This window comes from Emydura macquarii, unplaced genomic scaffold (assembly GCF_026122565.2).
Source record: "Emydura macquarii macquarii isolate MOO-44397 ecotype Brisbane River unplaced genomic scaffold, CSIRO-AGI_Emac_v2 contig_1070, whole genome shotgun sequence".
NCBI lineage: Eukaryota > Metazoa > Chordata > Testudines > Chelidae > Emydura > Emydura macquarii.
Window position 1 is genome coordinate 1,131,239 of NW_027131207.1, and position 21,416 is coordinate 1,152,654.

At 41.3% G+C, this 21,416-nt stretch overlaps 2 long non-coding RNA genes across 2 annotated transcripts in view; both read left to right on the forward strand.

Moving 5' to 3' along the window:
* The window catches only part of LOC137151453 (uncharacterized), a 99,713-nt gene extending 88,488 nt beyond the window's left edge, over positions 1-11,225 (forward strand). The window contains exon 4 of the long non-coding RNA XR_010919269.1: positions 11,102-11,225. This is a non-coding gene — a long non-coding RNA (uncharacterized lncRNA). The remainder of the gene's footprint in view (positions 1-11,101) is intronic.
* A 1,136-nt stretch (positions 11,226-12,361) lies between these two features.
* On the forward strand, positions 12,362-18,043 carry LOC137151451 (uncharacterized). Its single transcript, XR_010919268.1, has 2 exons — positions 12,362-12,478; positions 14,424-18,043. It is a non-coding gene; the product is annotated as an uncharacterized lncRNA (long non-coding RNA).
* The last annotated feature ends 3,373 nt before the right edge of the window (positions 18,044-21,416 follow it).

The following is a 21,416-nucleotide window of genomic DNA, read 5'->3' on the forward strand; positions in this document are numbered from 1 at the left end:
CATGCTGAACCAGTGCTGTCTCGACCAGGCTGGAGCGATCAGTATGACATCTGCTCTGTCCCTCTTTTCAGCTGGACCTTGAGTAGGAGCAGAATGAGCGGGAACACATACATGAGGCTCCCCTTCCAATCCATGAGGAACGCATCTGAAATTGACCTGGTCTCTTGACCCTGGAGAGAGCAGAACCGTGGACACTTGCTATTCCAGGATAACACGAACAGGTCCACTTGGGAAACACCCCACTTCCGGAAGACCATACATGCCATGTCTGAGTGTACCGACCAGAAACAACCTGCTGAGTCAATCCACCTCGTCATTCCTCACTCCCAGAAGGTGAGAGGCCCTCAGGTGGAAATCGTGCCTCACGACAAAGTCCCACCGATGGATAGCTTCCTCGCAGAGCGCTGAGAAGCGTGCTCCCCCCTGCCTCTTTATGTAAAACATGGCTGCAGTGTTGTCCGTCAGCACCTGCACCACTGTGCCTGTCAGGAATCAGAGGAACACCTTGCATGCTAGGCGGATGACCCTCAGCTCCTTCACATTGATGTGCAGGTGCCTCTCCTCCCTTGACCAGACCCCCTGAGTTCCTAGACTGGCACTGATATGAGCCCTCCAACCTACGACCAAAGCGTCGGAAATTAGTGTGACCGATGGGACCAGTTCCTCAAACGAAACTCCCTTCAGCACTGCCCGGGGAGTCCGCCACCAATCTAGGGAGGCTAGGATGGACGGGGTCACTGTGACTACCCAGTCCAGTGGGGGTCTGTTCGGAACATATACCGAGGCTAACCAAGCCTGAAGCAGTCTGAGTCTCAGGCGAGCAAGTCTCACTACGTACGTGCAGGCCACCATGTGACCTAACAGCTGTAGGCAGTGCCTGGCTGTTGTCGTGGGGCATTGGTGCAGCTGGGAGATGATAGAAACCATCGCCTCAAAATGTGGCTGAGGCAGGAAGGCTCTGGCCTGGGAAGTGTCCAGGGTAGCCCCAATGAACTCTATTTGTTGCACTGGACTTTTGTTTGTTTATGAGTAGCCCCAGCCTGTGGCACATGGAGCAAGTGAGGGTCACGCTGTCCTGCACTTGGGACCTGGACCTGCCCCTGATCAACCAATCATCCAAGTAAGAAGAAATCTGCACACCCTTTTGTCTTAGGTGGGCTGCCACTACTGCCATGCACTTGGTAAACACCCTCGGGGCTGAAGATAGGCCAAAGGGCAGGGCTGTAAACAGGTAGTGGGAGCCAGCCACCATGAAGCGAAAGAAACGCAAATATGGCAGGTGACCAGCTTGGCTTAACAAAGAAATCTTCAGTGAGCACAAAAAGGACAACACAAACACAAAACACAAAAAGGAAGCTTATAAGAAGTGGAAGCTTGGTCAGATGACTAGGGAGGATTATAAAAATACTGCTCGAACTTGCACGAACAAAATCAGGAAGGCCAAAGCGCAATTGGAGTTGCAGCTAGCAAGGGACATGAAGGGTAACAAGAAGGGTTTTCTACAGGTATGCTAGCAACAAGAAGAAGGCCAGGGAAAGTATGGGCCCCTTTTACTGAATGGGGGAGGCAACCTAGTGACAGATGATGTGTAAAAAGCTCAATGCTTTTTTTGCCTCTGTCTTCACAGTCAAGGTCAGCTTCCAGACTACTGCACTGGGCAGCACAGAATGGGGAGGAGGTGAACATCCCTCAGTGCTGAAGGAACAGGTTCAGGACTATTTAGAAAGATTAGACACACACAAGTCCATGGGGCCAGATACAATACATTGAGGGTGCTGAAAGAGTTGGCTGATGTTATTGCAGAGACACTGGCCCTTATTTTTGAAAACTTGTGGTGATTGGGGAGGTCCTGGACAACTGGAAAAAGGCAAATATGGTGCTCATCTTCAAAAAGAGAAGAAGAAAGATCTTGGGAACTACAGATTGGTCAGCCTCACCTCAGTCTCTGGAAAAATCATGGAGCAGATCCTCAAGGAATCAATTTTGAGGCACTTGGAAGAGAGGAAGGTGATCAGGAACAGACAACATAGATTCACCAAGAGCAAGTCATGCCTGACCAACCTGATTGCCTTCTATGATGAGATGATTGACTCTGTGGATGTGGGGAAAGTGGTAGACGTGCTATATCCTGGCTTTAGAAAAGCTTTTGATACGGTCTCCCACAGTATTCTTATCAGCAAGTTAAAGAAGAATAGGTTGGATGAATGGACTATAAGGTGGATAGAAAGCTGGCTGGAACATCGGTCTCAACAGGTAGTGATCAATGGCTCATTATCTAGTTGGCAGCCGGTAACAGGTGATGTGACCCAGGGGTTGATCCTGGGGCCAGTTTTGTTCAACATCTTCTGGAGAATGTAATGGATTGCACCCTCAGTAAGTTTGCAGATGACACCATGCTGGGGGGAGTGGTAGATAAGCTGGAGTGTAGAGATAGTATACAGAGTGACCTAGACAAATTGGAGAATTGGGCCAAAAGAAATCTGATGAGGTTCAACAAGGAGAAGAGCAGAGTCCTGCACTTAGGATGAAACACTCCCATGCACTGCTACAGACTGAGGACCGACTGGCTAGGCAGCAGTTCTGCAGAAAAGGGGTTACAGTGGACAAGAAGCTAGATATGAGTCAACAGTGTGTCCTTATTGCCAAGAAGGTTAACAGCATATTGGGCTGCATTGGTAGGAGCATTGCCAGAAGATTGGGGGAAGTTATTATTCCCCTCTATTCGGCACTGGTGAGGCCACGCTTGGAGTATTGTGTCTAGTTTTGGGCCCCCCGCTACAGAAAGGAAGTGGACAAATTAGAAAGAGTCCAGCACAAAAATGCAATAAAAATAATTAGGGGGCTGGAGCACATGACTTAGGAGGAGAGGTTGAGAGAACTGGACTTGTTTAGTTTGCAGAAGAGAAGAGTGAGGGGGGATTTGATAGCCGCCTTCAACTACCTGAAGGTGGGTTCCAGGAAAAATGGTGCTAGGCTGTTCTCATGGCAGATGACAGAACAAGGAGCAATGGTTTCAAGTTGCAGTGGCTGAGGTCTAGGTTAGAAATTAGGAAAAACTTTTTCACTAGGAGGGTGGTGAAGCACTGGAATGGGTTACCTAGGGTGGTGGTGGAATCTCCATCCTTAGAGGTTTTTAAGACCCGGCTTGACAAAGCCCTGGCTGGGATGATGTAATTGGGGTAGGTCCTGCTTTAAGCAGGGGGTTGGACTAGATGACCTCCTGCATTCCCTTCCAACCATAATCTTCTATGATACTATGATTCTACTTCCACACTTAAAGTTAGGTATGTGCTTAAGCACCTTGCGGAGTCAGGGCCATGGAGACTATGCTCAGGGATCATTTAAATCCCCACTGAAAATTCAGTTGCTCATAAGGTATGTCAACCAGCACCATTTGCTGTACAATTTAGGACAGGAAGTGAAGAACTATAGAATCAGAGGAATATAGAACTAGAAGGAACCTCAAGAGGTCACCAAGTTAACTCCCTGCACTGAGGCTGGACCAAGTAAACCTTGACCATTTCTGATTGGTATTTGTCCAACCTGTTCTTAAAAACCTCCAGTGATGGGGATTCTACAGCCTTCCTTGGAAGCCTATTCCATAACTTAACTACCTTTATAGTTAGAAACTTCTTTCTAAAATCTAATGTAAATCTCCTTTGCCGCATATTAAGCCTATTACTTCATATCCTGTCTTCAGTGAACATGGAGAACAATTGATCACTGTCCTCTTTATAACAGACCTCAACATATCTGAAGACTGTTATGAGATGCCCGCTCAGTATCCTTTTCTCAAAGCTAAACATATCCAGTTTTTTAACCTTTTCTTGTAGCACAAGTTCTCTGAACCTTTTATCATTTTTATTGCTTTCCTCTGATTCTTTCCAATTCATCCACATCTTTCCTAAATTGTGGAACCCAGAATTGGACACAGTACTCCAACTGAGACTTCACCAGCGCCACATAGAGTGGGACAATTGCCTCCAATATCTTACATATGACATTCACGTTAATATACCCCAGAATGATACTGGATTTTTTCACAACAGCATCATACCTAGCTAGTTATTCCTCATTTTGTAGCTGTGTATTTGCTTTTTTCCTTCCAAAGTGAAATACTTTGCATGTGTATTTGTTTGTATAAGATAGATGATAGATAGATGATAGATAGATAGATAGATCCAATAACCTCTAATATTGTAGGTGTTTAAACTTGTATATTGGAGAATTCAGTGTCATTTAAGGATTCACCAGATGAAGGTCAGAGACTCAACAGGAGTACAAGAAATTACTGGCAAAATGCCATATTCATTTTTCCATGATGCCCTTATTTTTATGGAGCCTGATCCTACAAATCTTTAATCACATAAGCAGCATCATTGGTTTCATTTATAAGGATTATTCATGCAGTAAGCATTAGCAGGATCAGGCACAAAGGAAAATGTCTGGAGGGGTTGATCAGAATTGAAATATTCAGCCTATTGAAAAAGTCATATTTTTTTCATTTTTGTGAAAACAAGAGTATAAAGTGGTAAGAAATAATTCTATGGAATTTCTTATATATAAAAAGGAATGAAACCTGAAGATGGAAGGATGGAGAGATTTTTTAATAGTTTTAGGCTTGATTTTTCAGCTCCCATGAAATGCTGAGTTTAGGAGACCTAAACTATGTTATTTAAGCTGTCTGTCTTCAATTCTGCCCCAGGTGTTGGTAACATATGTTCTGAAATGTTTCAGTACTTAACTGATGAAAGATGAAGCACTGTTTTCAGACAGTGTAAATGTATTTGGAACATCGGTGGACTCCCAGAGATGTGGAAGCAATCTAATTCTTAATCTTTTTTTTTTTTTTAAATCCCACCTAGGTTCTTATTATCCTAAAGCCTAAATTCAGTTGTAAGTAAGGCTGAAGGAAACAATGAGTCAATTTTGCTTACCATCTTTTCAGACAAAGACTACATATCCAACTCTGAGTGCTTTTAGTGGCCAACTTATTTTATCAGCTGAACTTAGAATTTCACACTGTCACTATATATTACAGTGTAGACCTGTCTGTAATTTTTCAACAGAAAAGCTTTCCAAACGAAAAATGTGGTTTTGTTGAAAATGACATTTTTCACAGAAAAATGTCATTTTAAATTATTTTTTTCTACAAGGGATTACTGAATGAAATTAAACAAATTTTCATTTCATTTTCAATTTACATTTTAAAATTTTGGTTTGGTTTGGTTTGGTTTGGTTTACAAAAACATTACAATTTTGAAAATTTAAAATATCTGATTTTTCCCTGTTTTTGCCCTTTCCCCTCCTGCCTCCCTATCTTTTCCCACTGAATGCAATAGAGTGAATAATTTCTAGAGCCTCAATCCTTCATACACATAAACAGGTGCTTACATTTACTACTGCAATTAGTTTTATTGATTTCAGTCTGACTACTTGTAGTTATAAAATTACTCTCATGTGTATTTTCAGGATCAGTGCCCTATTGTTTAAAAAGCTATGGAGCAACAAAAGGAAAAGTGAAACATTAACTTTGCCATTCTGTGAATTTTCAAAAGTTGAAGAAGTTTTAGCAGAGTTACAGATTATGTTTCCTTTTTGCTATTCTATAAGTTTTCCAAAGCTGGAGAAGGTTTGGAAAGTTAGACTGGAAAAAGAAAAAAACAAAACAAACAAAAAATTCACCTTGGACACTATTTATTTTAATCATACTCACTAGCAAAAATTTAAAAAATAATTAAAAAAAAAAAGGAGGGGACTGGGAAATTTCAAAATTCAATTTTTTTTCTAAAAGTATTAGGGGGGAATTACATGAACCCTACAAAATGGAAACAAATTCAAATATTTGAAATTTTATGTGGAAATTCTGTTCTCATTTTTCAACCAGCTCTATTACACTGTCTTTTGATGATTTTGATGATGATACAAAGGTTACCTACTAATGTTTAGGCTCTTGCTACAAGTGTGATAAAGTATCAGGCAGCATAAAGGGGAAATAAATTCTGACTTTGAAAAAAATGTCTGCAGTGAAGCTAAACATATAAGTAGGCTTAGCAAAATTTGTTTTTTACGTATTTATAATTTTAATGAATAATATCAGTATATCTTTAAAGCATTTTTAAATTTATTTAAATTTTCACAGTTGTGGGAAATTGGGGGAGGAGGGGACAGATTAATTATTTAATGACAATAGATGCTGAGATTCCAAGAAGGTAAGCTTTATAATTGTTAAAACACAAACTGTCAACACCACCTGTCAAAACACACAAAGTAAATATCCTTAAATCAAACTCTAGTAGGTACTCAAGTAGAATTCTTCTCTTTTTGCTTGTCTATTTTGATTATTATCAAAGGAAATACTTTTTCATCATTTTGTGGGTGTACAATGAAATCAACATTTACCGATAAAAATCTAATCCTTCCAAACTTACATATAAGATGCTGTCTTCAGCTTCACCATACTGGGCTGTGATAATACTGGATCTCTTAAAGTAATCAGGGTCTGTGGCCTAGCTAGCACTCACTTGAAGGGGAAATCCATCTGCTACAGGAACAATAATGCCTGTGAGGCAGTAGGCAGCACTGTTCTCTCTGAATCACTGATTTCAATAGGCTTTGGCTCAAGGCCTAACTAGTAAGTACCCTAGTATGATTCTTCGGGTCACTCTGCTGCTAGAGTTTCTGGGCCTGCTTCTCTCTTGCCCTGTGTAGCCATTTATGCCAATGGTCAGTGAGTTGAAAGTGGGCATATGGTGCTAGCAAACCCAAAAGGTAGTGATTTACACTTTGCTTTGCACTGTGTAAATGACTACACCAGGTGCAGGGCAAGAGAGAATCAGGCCTGGCTGAGACTGCTGGGAGGGGAAGCCGGTTCATTAGAGCACTTTGTACGCTATACTGTATGCTGAAAGTATTCTTTGAGGCAGAGTAGCATGCATTGTATAAATATTCTAATGAGAGGTGGAGCAAGAAAACACTGCTAATTGATGGCATTAGTTCCATACTAGTAAGCAGATGAACCATAAAGTCACCACCGTGGCCAAAAGAGCATGCTCACCATATGCTAGGTAAACCCTGCCTGGTGGAAAAGGGATTAATTGTCTTTCTCTGGAATATCTAATGAGAGTACATAACTGTGACCCTAAGAGCCCGATTATGACAACTGACGAAGGGCACAGTCACACTGTTGTCAGTATATTTAGCCAAGCAATGTCTTGTGAAGTATCATATAAAAAAATGGTGACACTCTGGTCATGACTATAGTTCTCTGATGTATGCACGGGTTGTGTATGAAGAGTTATATATGTGCTGGAATATATTCTTATTACATGTTTTGGAGGCAATCAATAAACAAACATGCTTTAGACAAAGGAATGTGGATTTGTCTGCCTGGCTTCATTACGGACAGCGGACAATGAAAGAATATTTATATATAAAGTAAACAAAGCTATCAAACTCACAAGCAGTAGAGGAAACACCCAGTGAGCACACCAGGGGACCTCCCCACTGGGAGGTCTTCCTGGCTCTTGATGCAAAAAGAAAGGACTTTGGGAATGTAAGAGGAGCACAGAGACGTTCTTCTTGCCCATCACTTAGGGGACAGAGGGGACATCACCCTCTGATTCTGTGAACATTGGATCCTCCTACCGGAAGGGCTGGAGCTGCAGGTAGCTTGATTCAGGTAACAAAGCTGCTTAGCCAAAGATTGTAACTTACTAGGAACAGTAGGACGTGTTTTATTTTGTTTTATTTGTAACCATTTTCGGTTTCTGTTATCTCCGCTTAGTATCTTGCAAATCTCTGTTCTTTATTAATAAACATATTCTTAGTTTTACTATATACTATCTCAGTGCTGTGTTTAAGGTACAGCTTGTCCTCAGCAAGCCAACAGGATGGTGTGGACAATGTCTCTTTGGAGGCAGCGAACTTAATCATTTCTGTAACTGTCCAGCGAGAGGTACTGGGCACTGCAGAGAGACGTCCCAAGGGAACTCGGGAAGTAGGGTTCACTGAATGTTACCTGCAGTGCAAGGTTAAGACTGGCAGAGCTGCATAGAGTTTGCTGGTGAGGCAGACAAACTGGTGTGTTAGGGAGATGACATGCAGTTTAAGCTCCAGCAGAGCTCTCCTTTGCTGTTGCAGAGCGATAACGCAGTGGTTTACCATTCTCGGTGCTCTGAGCAGAGTCTCACAATAATGCAGTTTAAAATGCCCGAAAAGATTAGGATATGCAGCAAGCATAATGATAAAAGCCCCACATGACGTTGTAAAACTCAACTTTTCTCTCTTATGTGACATGAAATCATTATCTTTCAGTGAAACTCTGCACTGGATTTAAGAAAGATACTTTCAAGCAATCTTGTCTTTGCTGCCTGGAACCTTGGCTGAAGACTTTTTGCATTTTAATAATTCCTGCCTGGTATAACAATGAAAAACTGAATTTAAATAACCAAGAGAGATAAGGAGATAAAATGAGATGAGAGTGGGAGTTATTTTCTGTTAGTAAATATCTTCAGGGCCTTACCTTCTAAGGCAGTGGCTTCCATGAAAGTAGTAGATAACAGACTTTACCCCACAGAATGTGTTTGAACATTACAAGAAGATGCCGTTGCATAGATCCATTAGATTTTAACAGACAGTTGTTCACAGACTACAAAAATAAGTGCTTACTTTTTTAGAGGTTTACGCTGTGCTTCTCTCAATATAATGGATTTTAGCCTTTTTCTGTTAGCAAATCATTTGAAAATCAATCCTAATTTCTGTGATTATATTAGCTATATATAAGTATTAGCTAAATAGTTTGGACAAAATGTTGAGTCTAGGGGATGATCACAAACTGTTCAATTTGAATATTCACTATTTGCTACTTATTTTGCATTTTTGGTCACCTAAGTCCCAGGGTATTTTTTCTGTTCCCTGATTGGTTGACTAACACTTTTTAAACAGGAAAATGATTAATAATATATATAAATATGCTGTTCATATGCAATTTCCATTGTTTGCCTACAGATACAGGTATTTGGATTAAGAAGAGCCATTCATTCCTCATTCAGACAAACAAAAACCTGTTTGCAAACAGGGAATAAAAGGGGTATGAATGGGTTCAAGCTGAACAGCCATTTAAGATTTGAACAAATGTTAGAACACTTTTCTTCTGCAGTATTTCACCATCAGTAGTAATAAATGTGATGGGGGTTCCAATTATTTTTAGGGTAGAGCCCCAAGGTCTCACTCAGATAGGATCAAGGCCCATTGTGCTATGCTTTGTACAAACAGAGAGAAAGAGCCATTCCCTTGCCCGAAGAGCTTACAGTCTGAAGCCCTAATCCTTCAAGGATTTATGCATGTGCTTATCTTTAAGCATATGAATAGTCCTGTTGAGTACAATGGACTACACACACACGTTCACATATTCTTGCATAGGGCCTATGTTTATAAAAAGAGACTGCTGATAAGGACGAAGTAGTTCACAGATTAGAATTTAGAACAGAACTCAGAATTTTAAGGGTTGAGCTATGTCTTATCTCTGGTAAAATGTGAGCTTTGGTAGGAGATGCAGTTTGCTTTGGTTTTTACTTTATTCCCTGCTAGCTCTAGAAGGAGGGTAAGAATTACTTTGGGTAAGAATTACTTTCAGTAAGAACCTTACATTTTTTGCATAGTATTTGTTCCTATTTGAACATATTTTTTTAATGAAAAAAAATGTTATTCAAATGTAATGGATTGAATTATGGGGGCAAATATTTTATGAAACTCAAAAAGCTCAATTATTTCCTGCCCGTTACTGAGAATCACAGTCCCTTCATAACAGGAGGTAATTAATGGCCCTGCACACTTGCATCACAGCAACCCTCACAGTGGACTTTCCAACTCTACATTGATTTGCGACTGACCAGTAGCAGCCTGGAGTTGTCAGCTTCCACACAGCGATCACCACTCACCATAGTGAGGGCAGCTCTCGTTCTGGTGTCCTTGCTCTGCAGTGTTGCAGTGAGCTCCACGTACAGTTCCAGGAAGGTGAATTTGTGCATTTAAAAGTTCTGCAGCCACTGCTCATCGTCCCATACATGCATCATGATGTGATCCCATCACTCAGTGCTTGTTTCCCAAGCCCAGTACCGACAGTCCACCGTGGCAAGCTGCTGTGTGAATGCCAGGAGCAATCTTGAATTATTTATATCCATGGCAAACAACAGCTCTGGCATCACTGATTCACTCTCTGTCTCACAGCTCCTGAAATACTGCAGGACCAGTTGTGTTGTGTTCATAAGTCTCACCACCACCATGGACAGCAGCCCAGGATCCATGCTGTCAGGCAGGAATGGTGGGTGCACAGTTTACAGGGGCTGTTCAAAAACAGTGCAAAATGAAGTCAGAAACCCATGGACTCATGGGACAGAAAGAACTGCATCATGGGATGGCGAGCATGTCCCATGATGCACCGCAATCCATTCCCCTAGCTCCCAGCGGCAGAGGGTTGCAAGTTGCCCAGTGGGATAGCTACCCACAATGCAATGCTCTCTCTGTTGATGCAAAAGCAACAACTGTGGACACAGTCCGCTGACAAAAGGAGTGATGTGTGGATGTGCTCAACCGATGTTATTAAAGCGACTTATGATCGTCAACATAACTTAAGTCGACTTAACTCTGTAGTGTAGACATGGCCTTAATCTATAGCCAATGACAGGCCAGCCTGCTCAGCTGTAAAAGACCATCACTACCAGTCGAACAAGAGGTTTTTGTGTGTGGATGGGACTTGGGTTGGGGTGACATTTGAGTGAGAGCCCTAATTAACTCTGAAGTGAAAAGAAGTCCACCGAGACTGTGGGGCAGATTCACCCCTGCACTAGCTCAAGTCTGGCACAGCCACTAGAGTGAAGATAGCTTGGACCTCCCTTATTCAGGAGAAGCCAAGGGCCAGAGCAACCCTTAGTATTTGTTAGAGCTGCCCTACATTTCACTTCTGCTTCAGTAACCTCTGTGGGGGCTTATCTCTGATGTGCAGTCCTCCCTTGGCAATGCTTCTTCCTACTTAACTTTGATCCACCCTTTTCTTCCTCTTTCCTGCACATTCCCTTCCTCCATTCTGCCCCATTACCAGACCTTTAACACCCCCTGAACCTGGAGCTGCTGTGGGGGTAGCACAGTGTTAGAATCTCCTGCACCGTGGATATTTCCTGAGTTCGGGGGAGGTGGCCCAAAATGACTCCAGAGGACACATCTTCTGAAAAGTGTGGCATGGCTTGCACACATGCAAAACTGACTGGAGATGAGGTATGTGCGAGATCAGATAATGCAGTACTCAAAGGGGAAACTACTAAACAGATGAAAAAAAATACCTACAGGCACCTGCTTGTGCCAGAATCCACCTGTTCACTTGCTTGACAATACTCATTATGTCATAGCTTTGGTATCTATGGCATGTCATCTCTTGCAAGCTGATTGAAAAAGGAAATGGGGCCCACCTTAAAACTGCACTAAATTTAATTGAATTTCAAGTTTTATTTTGAACAAACCATAGAAATGTTGAGTGTGGGGAAATATACACAATATTTTCTAATATGCAGTGGTACAGTCAGACACACATGGTTTCCATTAAACTTAGTCCATTTCCTGACCTGATGGCTACCTAGTGGACACTTACAGCAGGCCTGGTGCTGGACACCGGGTCAAGTGAGGCTGCCTACAGGGAGCTGGAAGGTGGCCACTTTCACTCAGGCGCCTCACTGGCGGCGAGTTCCCGGGACTTGGCCGCCATCCACTAGATAGTAGAAAGTATTCAAGGTCGTAAACAAGATAGTTGTGTGAGCTAAGAAGCTACCAGTAATATGTAAGCTGTTCCCGTGTGAAGTAGGTGAAATCATATAATAGCCAATCAGCAATTGTGTGACCATTGTATGCAAAGATGATAAAAAGGTATATAAGCTGGAGAACAAGATGGAATAAACGATTCTGCTTGCAATCATATTGGTTGTTGTGCTTTATCCGTCCCGCATCCTCTGCCATCAGCAGTGGAATCCTCCCTCGTCCTCTGCTATCAGCATTGGAACCCAACAAATGGTGACCCCGACGTGATAGCAATTCAAGTGGATTGGATTGTGCGTCGGGCAGGGAGAAGAAACGCGGGAGTTATAGCCGCTGCAGGAGGTACTGCGCTGGACGCAGCTCCTGGTCGTCCAAGAGGGACGTGTATGAGCTCACAGGAGATACTGCGGTGAAGGCAGCTCCTGGTTGCCCAGAGGCAGGCGTGGTCGCCCAGAGAGGAGGCGTGGTCGCCCAGAGGCAGGTGTGGTCGCCCAGAGAGGCAGGCGTGGTCGCCCAGAGGCAGGCGTGGTCGCCCAGAGCGTGGTGCGTGGTCGCCCAGAGGCAGGCGTGGTCGCCCAGAGGCAGACGTGTTCGCCCAGAGACGTGGTCGTCCGAGAGAGACGTGGTCGTCCAGAGGCGTGGTCGTCCGAGAGGGACGTGTTTGAGCTCAAAGGTGAGCGGCTAATTAATTAAGTATGGGAAACGCTGCATCAGCTGAAGAAAAAACGGTGCTTGAATTTTTTATATGTATCGCGGAGCGCCAAGGGGAAAAGGTGTCCCCGGATAAATTATCTTGCTTATTGAAGTGGGAACTAAGAAGGGGATTTTTTGTAAAATCAAGTACTGTATTTGATAAGACTGTCTGGGAATACTTGGGCTCCGACCTATGGGAGTCGGTAGCCCATGGCAACAAGGAAGCCTTTGCCTTAAGTCAGACCTGGAATAAGGCAAGGAGGATGGTGAAGAACCTTGCGGCTGAAGCGGGGGTACAAGCGGCAGTGAGAGAAATATTTCAAGTGGGAAATGAGACGCCTCATGTATTGCCAGTAGGGAACGAAGTGAGTGTGGAGACCTGGACCGCAGTTCCATACCTCCGCGAGGAGATTGGTCGGTGACGGCCAAAGCGTGTGATAAATACTGGCACATAGGAAAATAAGACTCCTAAAGAGACCTCTACCATGGGAAATGAAAGAAATACTAAGTGGCAGGTTTCTCTGAAGAAGTACAGAAGTACTGAGTGGCAGTCAGACTTCTCTTATGTGGTATAATAAGTGTGTGAAAAGGATCTTAAAAACTGTTTGTAATTAGGTGCTACCTTAAGTGTTTCAAGAGAGAGAGAGGAGATTTTTTTTTCCTTTCTTTTTCTTCTCTGTTTCTCTCTCCTTATCTCTCTCTCCGTTTCTCTTCTCTTGTTTCTAAAAACCTTTGAGAGAGGGGGAGGGAGTGGGTAAACATAATGGGAAATTGTAAAAAATAAGGATCGGGCCCTTAAGCATTTTGGTTCGAACAACATGGTTTATGGCCAAAAGGAGAAAGGGGGGCCAAAGATAAAATGCAAACAGGGTGAAAACTCTAAAGAAAGACTGCATAAGTCCCGGGTAAGGAGTCTAAAGGACTCCAAAAAGGAAAAAGTGAAAATTTAGATAAAGAGTATATAGAGAGGTTGAGGCCGGGGTTGGGGAGTAGGACGTGGTACCTTTTTGGCCCCAGGAGATTCCTCCTGCCACTATTGTGGACAGTTGGGACACTGGAAAGCAGAATGTCCAAGACGATCTGGCCAGTCGGAGTGGACATTTGGGCCACCACCACCTCCTCCCCGAGACCAGACTCAACCTTTATATTAGGACAGCCTGGGAAATGGTAACTTTATTAATGCACCCTTTTTGTTAATAGATTAATCAGGTTTTTATGTGTTTTGTTTTATTGATGGAAAACCAGTAAAATGTTTTATAAACACTTTCTAGACACTGAAGTCAGCAGATCCACCTTAAAAGTTTAGGAGTTTTCTCTATTCCCTTATCAAGGAAGAATGTAAACCAATTAATGCCGCATCTAGTGTCTAAACCACTATCTGTTTCTTTGAGATCTATTTCTAATTAGCATGCTTTTCTTTTAAGTTTTTATTTTTCAGTTAACCTGGTAGGTAGACATTTATATTGTAAAATTTGATTGTACTATTTATTGTTTACCAGATGGGATTAATTTGTTATTTTCCTTGTGAAAATGAAAATTCTATTTTGGCTGTATTTCTTGAATAGGGACAGGATTTTGAAATATCCAGCATACAAAAGGAATATGTCCTGTAATTACATCTCTCCTTAAACAAGGAATTATTGTGCCTATTTGAATCCTCTAAAACACCCCAATTTTTCCTGTTAGAAAACCTGGAAAATATTTATTGCTTTGTGTAAGATTGTGTGGGGATAAGTATAAGATCATTGCCTGTTACAGTAATGCCATGGACCCTGTAGCTGCAGGGCTTCCACCTTGTCTCCGTGCCATTGCAGCTGTAGCTGCCTTGGGTAAAACCTCGGAAACTTTGATTTTTGGTTCTCCACTTATTATTTTTGTACCTCATATTTGTTTAACAAAATATAAAATTCTTTTGTTGTTTGCAGGTCATATTATACTCACCCGATGTCCAGTTTTTGATCCTGCCTCATTGTTATCCACCCTTTGTAGAACCCAAAATTGATTTTCTATGTTATTGGCTCCTGTCAAAGAAATTTTAAAGGTATTCTTGTGGCTGATTATGCTGTTTGTTCTTAACATGAGGTAATTAAAAGTAACCCTTTCCCTTCTGTGAACCCTGATCAAGAAGCTAATTTTTTTCCTGTAACTACAGTTTGTATCCTGACCGAAGGTAAATTTGTTAATGATTCCCATTATGCCTTTGGTGTTGTCCATAATTATGGTTAACTCTAAAAACAAAAAGGCTTCCCCACTTTGGGAGGCTTCCATATTAAATGAATTTTATGTTGCTGCTTTATAAATGTTGTATAGTTATTTTTTATTATTGTTGTTGTTAAATGTTTAGTTTATTGGTATGTTGTAATAGACTCTGCTGTTAAGGCTGCAGTCCTTTCTGCATTTTAGGCCATATTTATGTTGTTTTGTGTTTATATTGGTCCAGTCTAATATGTATTAGTAATTGTATGTTTATTTTTGAATGGGTAAAAGTTTACCCATGTGCAAAGGCTGACACTATTATAGTCAGCAAAAGGCTTGTGAAGGAATTTATCCCTTGCTTTGGGATCCCTCTGTCTACCAACAGTAACAGGTCAAGTTATAAAAGAAGTTTGCAAGGCTCTTGATATCCAACAGAACTTTTATTGCCCACATCACCCTCAGTCTGCAGGGGCAGTGAAAAGACAGAATGGTGTTCTGAAAAAATAAACTAGCCAAAATTTGTCATGAAACCAGCCTCAAATGGCCAGATGCCCTGCCTTTAGCCCTTATAAGTATAAAATCATCATGTAATAGAAAGACTGAACTCTTACCACACAAAATCCTAATGGGCTGACCCGTGAGGCTTTCTAGCTCTCTACCAGTATCAACTCACCTAATGGATATTAATTTAGCTGATGAAATTGATTTGACTTATTGTCAAGCATTAATGAAGTGTGTTAAGGCTTTTCGTTCACAGGTCCAAGAAGCCCTTCCCCAAGACCCTCAAAAAGCATGTCATGATCTACAGCCCAGTGATTGGATTCACGTAAAAGTCCACCAAGAAAGACAGCCCTGAAACTGCGTTGGAAAGGCCCACTCCAGGTATTTCTCACCACCAACACTGTTGTAAAGTGCCAAGGTTACCAGTCCTGAATACATGCCTGACACTGTAAAAGAACCTCTGCACCTGTAATGACAAGGTCAGTGGAACAGGGTGCAAGTGCTTGTAACCTCTCCCCTGCTCAAGAAAAGGATTTGCCACTCCAGAGCGAAAAGGATTTAAAACCACTCCAGAGCGAAGAGGATTTGAAACCACTCCAGAGCGAAGAGGATTTGAAACCACTCCAGAGCGAAGAGGATATACCACGATGTCATCCCTACCACCAAAGACTTAAAAACTCCCCAGATCACTGGTTCCCTAAATGGGTATGGCTAGTGATCTTTTGGATGTTCTGTATTGGCCTTATCTGGATGACTTTATTTTGATCCAAGTTCCTGATTAACGGTACACCTGTCGAGGAAATCCCCAAGGTCCATGGGGAAGAAGACCAACAACCTGATGACTTTGAGGTACAATTACAACCCAAGCAACTAAACCATAAAAGACAATGCTTCTTGGACTATACAGACACATCTTTATAATTAATTAATCAATTACAAACAGATTTCAATGTGTCTAACTGTTGGATTTGCAGTCAAGTTCCCTTGCATTTTGAAGAAGGTATACCCATGGTTCTGATTGTGTTAAACACCATGTAGTAAAAGATTAAGAAGTTAACACTACAAAGTTTGGAGGGACAGTTAAAAGTGTGAAAAGTGTTATAGGAAAAACAAAAAAAAAAAAAAAAAAAAAAAAAATTTTTGAATTTTTTTTTTGCAGCCTTCTGAAGAAAAAACAGGCCCTTCTTCCAAATAATTGGTCTGTAAATATGTAAATAATCAATTGTAATTAATTGCTGCAGGCTAATAGACAATCTGATTTAAATCATTTGAATATGGACAATTCAGTCAAAATTACTAAAAGAACTACTAATTTAATGCACATGACATTTTACAAATCGCATCATTATTCCATACCATTTTCCAAGATGATATTTCATGGGGTTTCACAGATTTATTTTATGCCTTAATTTTATGGCTACCAAATTTATTCTGGCTTAAGTAATTGTTTGTGTGTATAATTTGTTTTATTGTTATTTTTACCTGTTGTTGTTTTTAGTGTTTGGGTACTTTGCCCTCTGTTTGCTCTGTTTTTAGTTGGTTTGTTAAGGCCAGAGTGCCTGTCGTGCAAATGTTAACTTAAGCTGAAATTATTAAATTTAAGCAAAAGCTAGCTCAGGTTTATAAGTGAGCCACACTGGTATTACAGTATGGCTCAAAGGGGAGATTGAAGGAAAATAATTGTCTGCTTGATTATAGTCACTTTATCTTAGTTTTTTGAGTGTTCTGCCTTTTGCTGAAATCACCCCCCTTCCTTTTCCCATAGTGTTTGATTTTTTGCCAGGGTCAGAGACAGGGTAAGGAGAGGGCCAACTAGTTTTAAGTAGTCATATAGCCTTCTGAGGGAGAGATCAGACAACTTTAATAGAAAAGTAGAAATTTTTTGTTCATATGTTATCTGTTATGTATATTTTTTAAAATAGAAATGTATAAGTTAATGGTAATAGTAGTAATATTTTGAATATACCTATAAGTATCAAAAATTTATGTATATGTAATTTTTTTGTCTTGTTTGTATAAATATGTAAAAAAGCATGTCTTCAGGGTCTCACGCTGACCACATGCTGGGAAGTGTAAAAGTAAGGGGGAGCTGTGGGGGTATATTATCCATATGCTGACCTAACGGCTGCAGAATCATGCAGCTATCGATTTTTTTTGTTGGCACAGGGACACAGTTGTGAGGATTTTGAAGGCATGTGTTGTATGAATTTATTAGATCATTTATATTTTGTTTATGCTTTATTGCAATGCCTTGCTGATAATATGCATAAGATCACGCGAAATGTTAATCCCTTTTGGGAGTGGCTTAGTAGCTTTGGCTGGCCCTTTTGGCTTGTTTTTTTTTTTTTTATATAGGCATTATTGTTGTGGGGATTGTATTTCTTTTGTTTATTTGTGTCCCCTGTTTTATTCGCTTATTGCAAGGTAGTCTGGAGTGTTTTGTTGAGCGCCTATTTAAAAGAAAGGGGGGAGATGTGGGAGTGTATTATTCGTACCCTGACCTGATGGCTACCTAGTGGACACTTACAGCAGGCCTGGTGCTGGACACCGGGTCAAGTGAGGCTGCCTACAGGGAGCTGGAAGGTGGCCACTTTCACTCAGGCGCCTCACTGGCGGCGAGTTCCCGGGACTTGGCCGCCATCCACTAGATAGTAGAAAGTATTCAAGGTCGTAAACAAGATAGTTGTGTGAGCTAAGAAGCTACCAGTAATATGTAAGCTGTTCCCGTGTGAAGTAGGTGAAATCATATAATAGCCAATCAGCAATTGTGTGACCATTGTATGCAAAGATGATAAAAAGGTATATAAGCTGGAGAATAAGATGGAATAAACGATTCTGCTTGCAATCATATTGGTTGTTGTGCTTTATCCATCCTGCATCCTCTGCCATCAGCAGTGGAATCCTCCCTCGTCCTCTGCTATCAGCATTGGAACCCAACAGCCCCCATGAAACCACGTTTACAGAGTAGCTTTCAGCAGAAGAACCTCACGTGGCTCACTGGTGTGGTGAAAGAATCTATTTGGGCCAGCACGTGCTGCATTAGCAACTATGGAAATAACGGTTCTGATTCTCCACTGCCTTGCACCTCATATAGTCAATTACATCTGTGCAAGGTGGGAGTAAATTGCTACCAGATCAGGATGTCCTCACTTTACATCCATTTTGGATGGGTGTAAATGACAGAACAGGGTGCAAGGCTGAGGAAAATCAAGCTCTGTTCATCTTTTCTCCATTACCTGCTCCCTACCCACAAGTGTGGGTCCCTGTAACCACAACGGGCAAGTTCTCCCTGTCTTCTCATTCTCCCCTCAAAGGAGAGTGTTATTCTTACACTGGAGAAAGAGATAGAGCATGGGCATCCTGCCAGTGATGAACTAGTCACACAGAAAGCAGACCCTTCTCCATCACTATCTGGCATCCCTCTCTTCTCTAGCAGTACAGCTCCCTTAAGGGCTAACATGCCCCTGGCACGCCTGCACCCTATCACCAATCCTAGATGGGATATAAGAAGCAATAAAGGAGTTAATTCTTCATGCATTAAGTTTGGTGGCATTAATCCATCAGGAGGCAAAGGTGCACAGCGGCAACTGACAAACGGTGCTAGTTGCTTCTGATAGAGTTAATTTAGCAGGGTGCCATGGGAACACAAAGCATATACAGGAAGAAAAATAACAGAACAAGATGTATTTTTCTCTATTCTGTTATCTCTTGTCCCATTATCTCTTCCATCAAGTGGGTATGTTGCAGATAACACTGAGAACATTAAGTTACACCCAGATACTATTATCTAGGCTTACTTATTTCAACCTCATTGCACTATTCAGTGAGGACCTTTTGGGCAAGTATTTTTACCTACTTTGCCCTGAATCATGGATGCTTACACAATAAGACATCTTTGCAGTGCCAACGTATATTCTGATTTGGTTCACAGTCTATGGGACTCTACATAGATTTGTTGTAAACAGACACCAGGTCCCCTGCATGAACTAGTCCAATGTCCATCCTCTTCCATGGAAGAAGAATGAATAATGGTGAACTTGTTGTATTCATTTCACAGCCTTCACTTTCTCTGCTTTCCTCAAACATGCAAGAGCAGGAGTTGATATTCTATATGAGCTATTATACTTCTCCACAAATGGGACAGAGTAGGAAAAAAATGCCAATGTTCACCTAGTAGAATTGTTTTATAGTCTTCCAGTTAGCTTTACCCTCCTAAGACCCATCCCCTCACATGCAGAGAAACCAGTGAGTCTGTCCCCCAAGTCCCACAGATCCCAGTCTTCCTCTAAATTATCAAGTCTACAGAATTCTAAGCTACTGAGAAGCTAGATGGACCATTGGTCAGTTCTGGCATGATGATTCCTAAGAGAATCCAACCAATTATTTGATTTAGTTACACCAGGCACCATCTATTTCTGGTGAAAAACAAATCTTTATTTTTAATACTATTTTTGAGTGATGTTCACAAGACAGAATCAACATAAAAGCTATCATATAGTGGTAAAGTCAGATCCTGCTCACACAGAACTTAATAGGTGCTCATAAGATGATATAGCCTGCCAGAGTTTTTCAGTCATCCTGAGGTGTATAGGTGGTAGTTGCCTAACTACTCTGCCCACCCATGACTGGAGTCTGACTCTGCCCAGCTATGTATAGCAGCCAGGTTTTGGATTATGTTGCCCGGAGATAATTCATTCCCCATGTCCAGTGAGGGAAAAGATTCAGTGTAGTTAGCAAGATCTTTGCCATGGACTTCAATGGGCGATGGACTGGGTGGGCTCTGATATTGCAATGTTAACATGATATTTTGTATTGATTGTATTAGGACAAGTTCCAAAGTCATTTTTCTATGAAGGGGAGACTGCACACATCCTTTAGCATCTGTGTAACCACAAGAATGAACATACGCTAACAGATCTCTTTTGAAATCATGTACAATAAACACATATTGGTTATGAACTGTTTGTGTTTATCTCACTTCGGTTTCTTCTTAGATAAGATATTTCACACCTTTTCTTCCCCTGTAATATATTCGCTTATTTATGCTGTTTAGATAGTCCTTAACGCCACATGAAGAAAAGTATAATTTCCTTTTCACAGGGGTTTAGAGTTGGTTTGTGAGTCACTGAGGTCTTTTAGTTATTGTGTTAGTGACTCAAATATCAGCATCACTTTCCACAATGCTTCAAAGAAAGAACCTTATTAATCAGTTTAGTCACTGAAATGTTCTCCTTGTAAAATGTGCATGAATAGCTTAAGGAAATAAAGATTTCCACTGATTACATTATAACTGGCCTGTCGCCAGCATTGCACATATTTATATAGTCAGAGCTAGGCTCAGAAACCCCAGCTAGAATTCAACCCAAATACTGCATCTTTTGGAGATTTTTTTTTCTTTGCTGATAAGGTACCAAATTCAGCTTTAAATCTTCAGTTTCATACAGCAGGTCCAGATAAATCTCTTGCCTTTAGTTGTTTCTGCCAGATGATTCTGACAATTGAATCATAGAAATGTAGGGTTGGAAGGGCCCTCAAGGTCACCTAGTCAATCTTCCTGTGCTGAGGCCGGGCCAAGTATACCTAGGCCATCCCTGACAGGCATTTATCTAACCTGTTCTTAAAAACCTCCAAAGAGGGATTCTACAAGCTCCCTTGGTAAGCCATTCCAGTACTTAACTGCCTTTATAGTTAGAAAGTTTTTATTAATACCTAACCTAAATCTCCCTTGCTGCAGATTAAGCCCCTTATTTCTTGTCCTATCTTCACTGTACACATAGAACAATTGATCACCATCCTCTTTATAACAATCCTCAACATATTCAAAGACTGTTATCTGGTCCCCCCTCAGTCTTCTTCTCTCTAGACTAAACATACCCCGGTTTTTTAAACTTTTCTCATACATCGCATTTTCTAAATCTTTTTTTATTTTTGTCAATCACCTCTGGATTCCCCAGTTTGTCCCTATTTTTCTTATAGTGTGGTGCCCAGAACTCCAGCTCAGGCCCTTCCACTGCCAAAGAAAGCAGAACAATTACCTCCCATCTCTTCCATATAACACTTCTGTTAATATATCCCAAAATGATATTAGCCGCTTTTGCAACTGTATCACACCATTAGCTCACATGTGATCTAATCCCCAGACTCTTTTCAGCAGTGCTACCACCTAGTCAGTTATTCCCCATTTTGTATATGTGCATGTGAGAACTGCCTGGTTAGTTCTA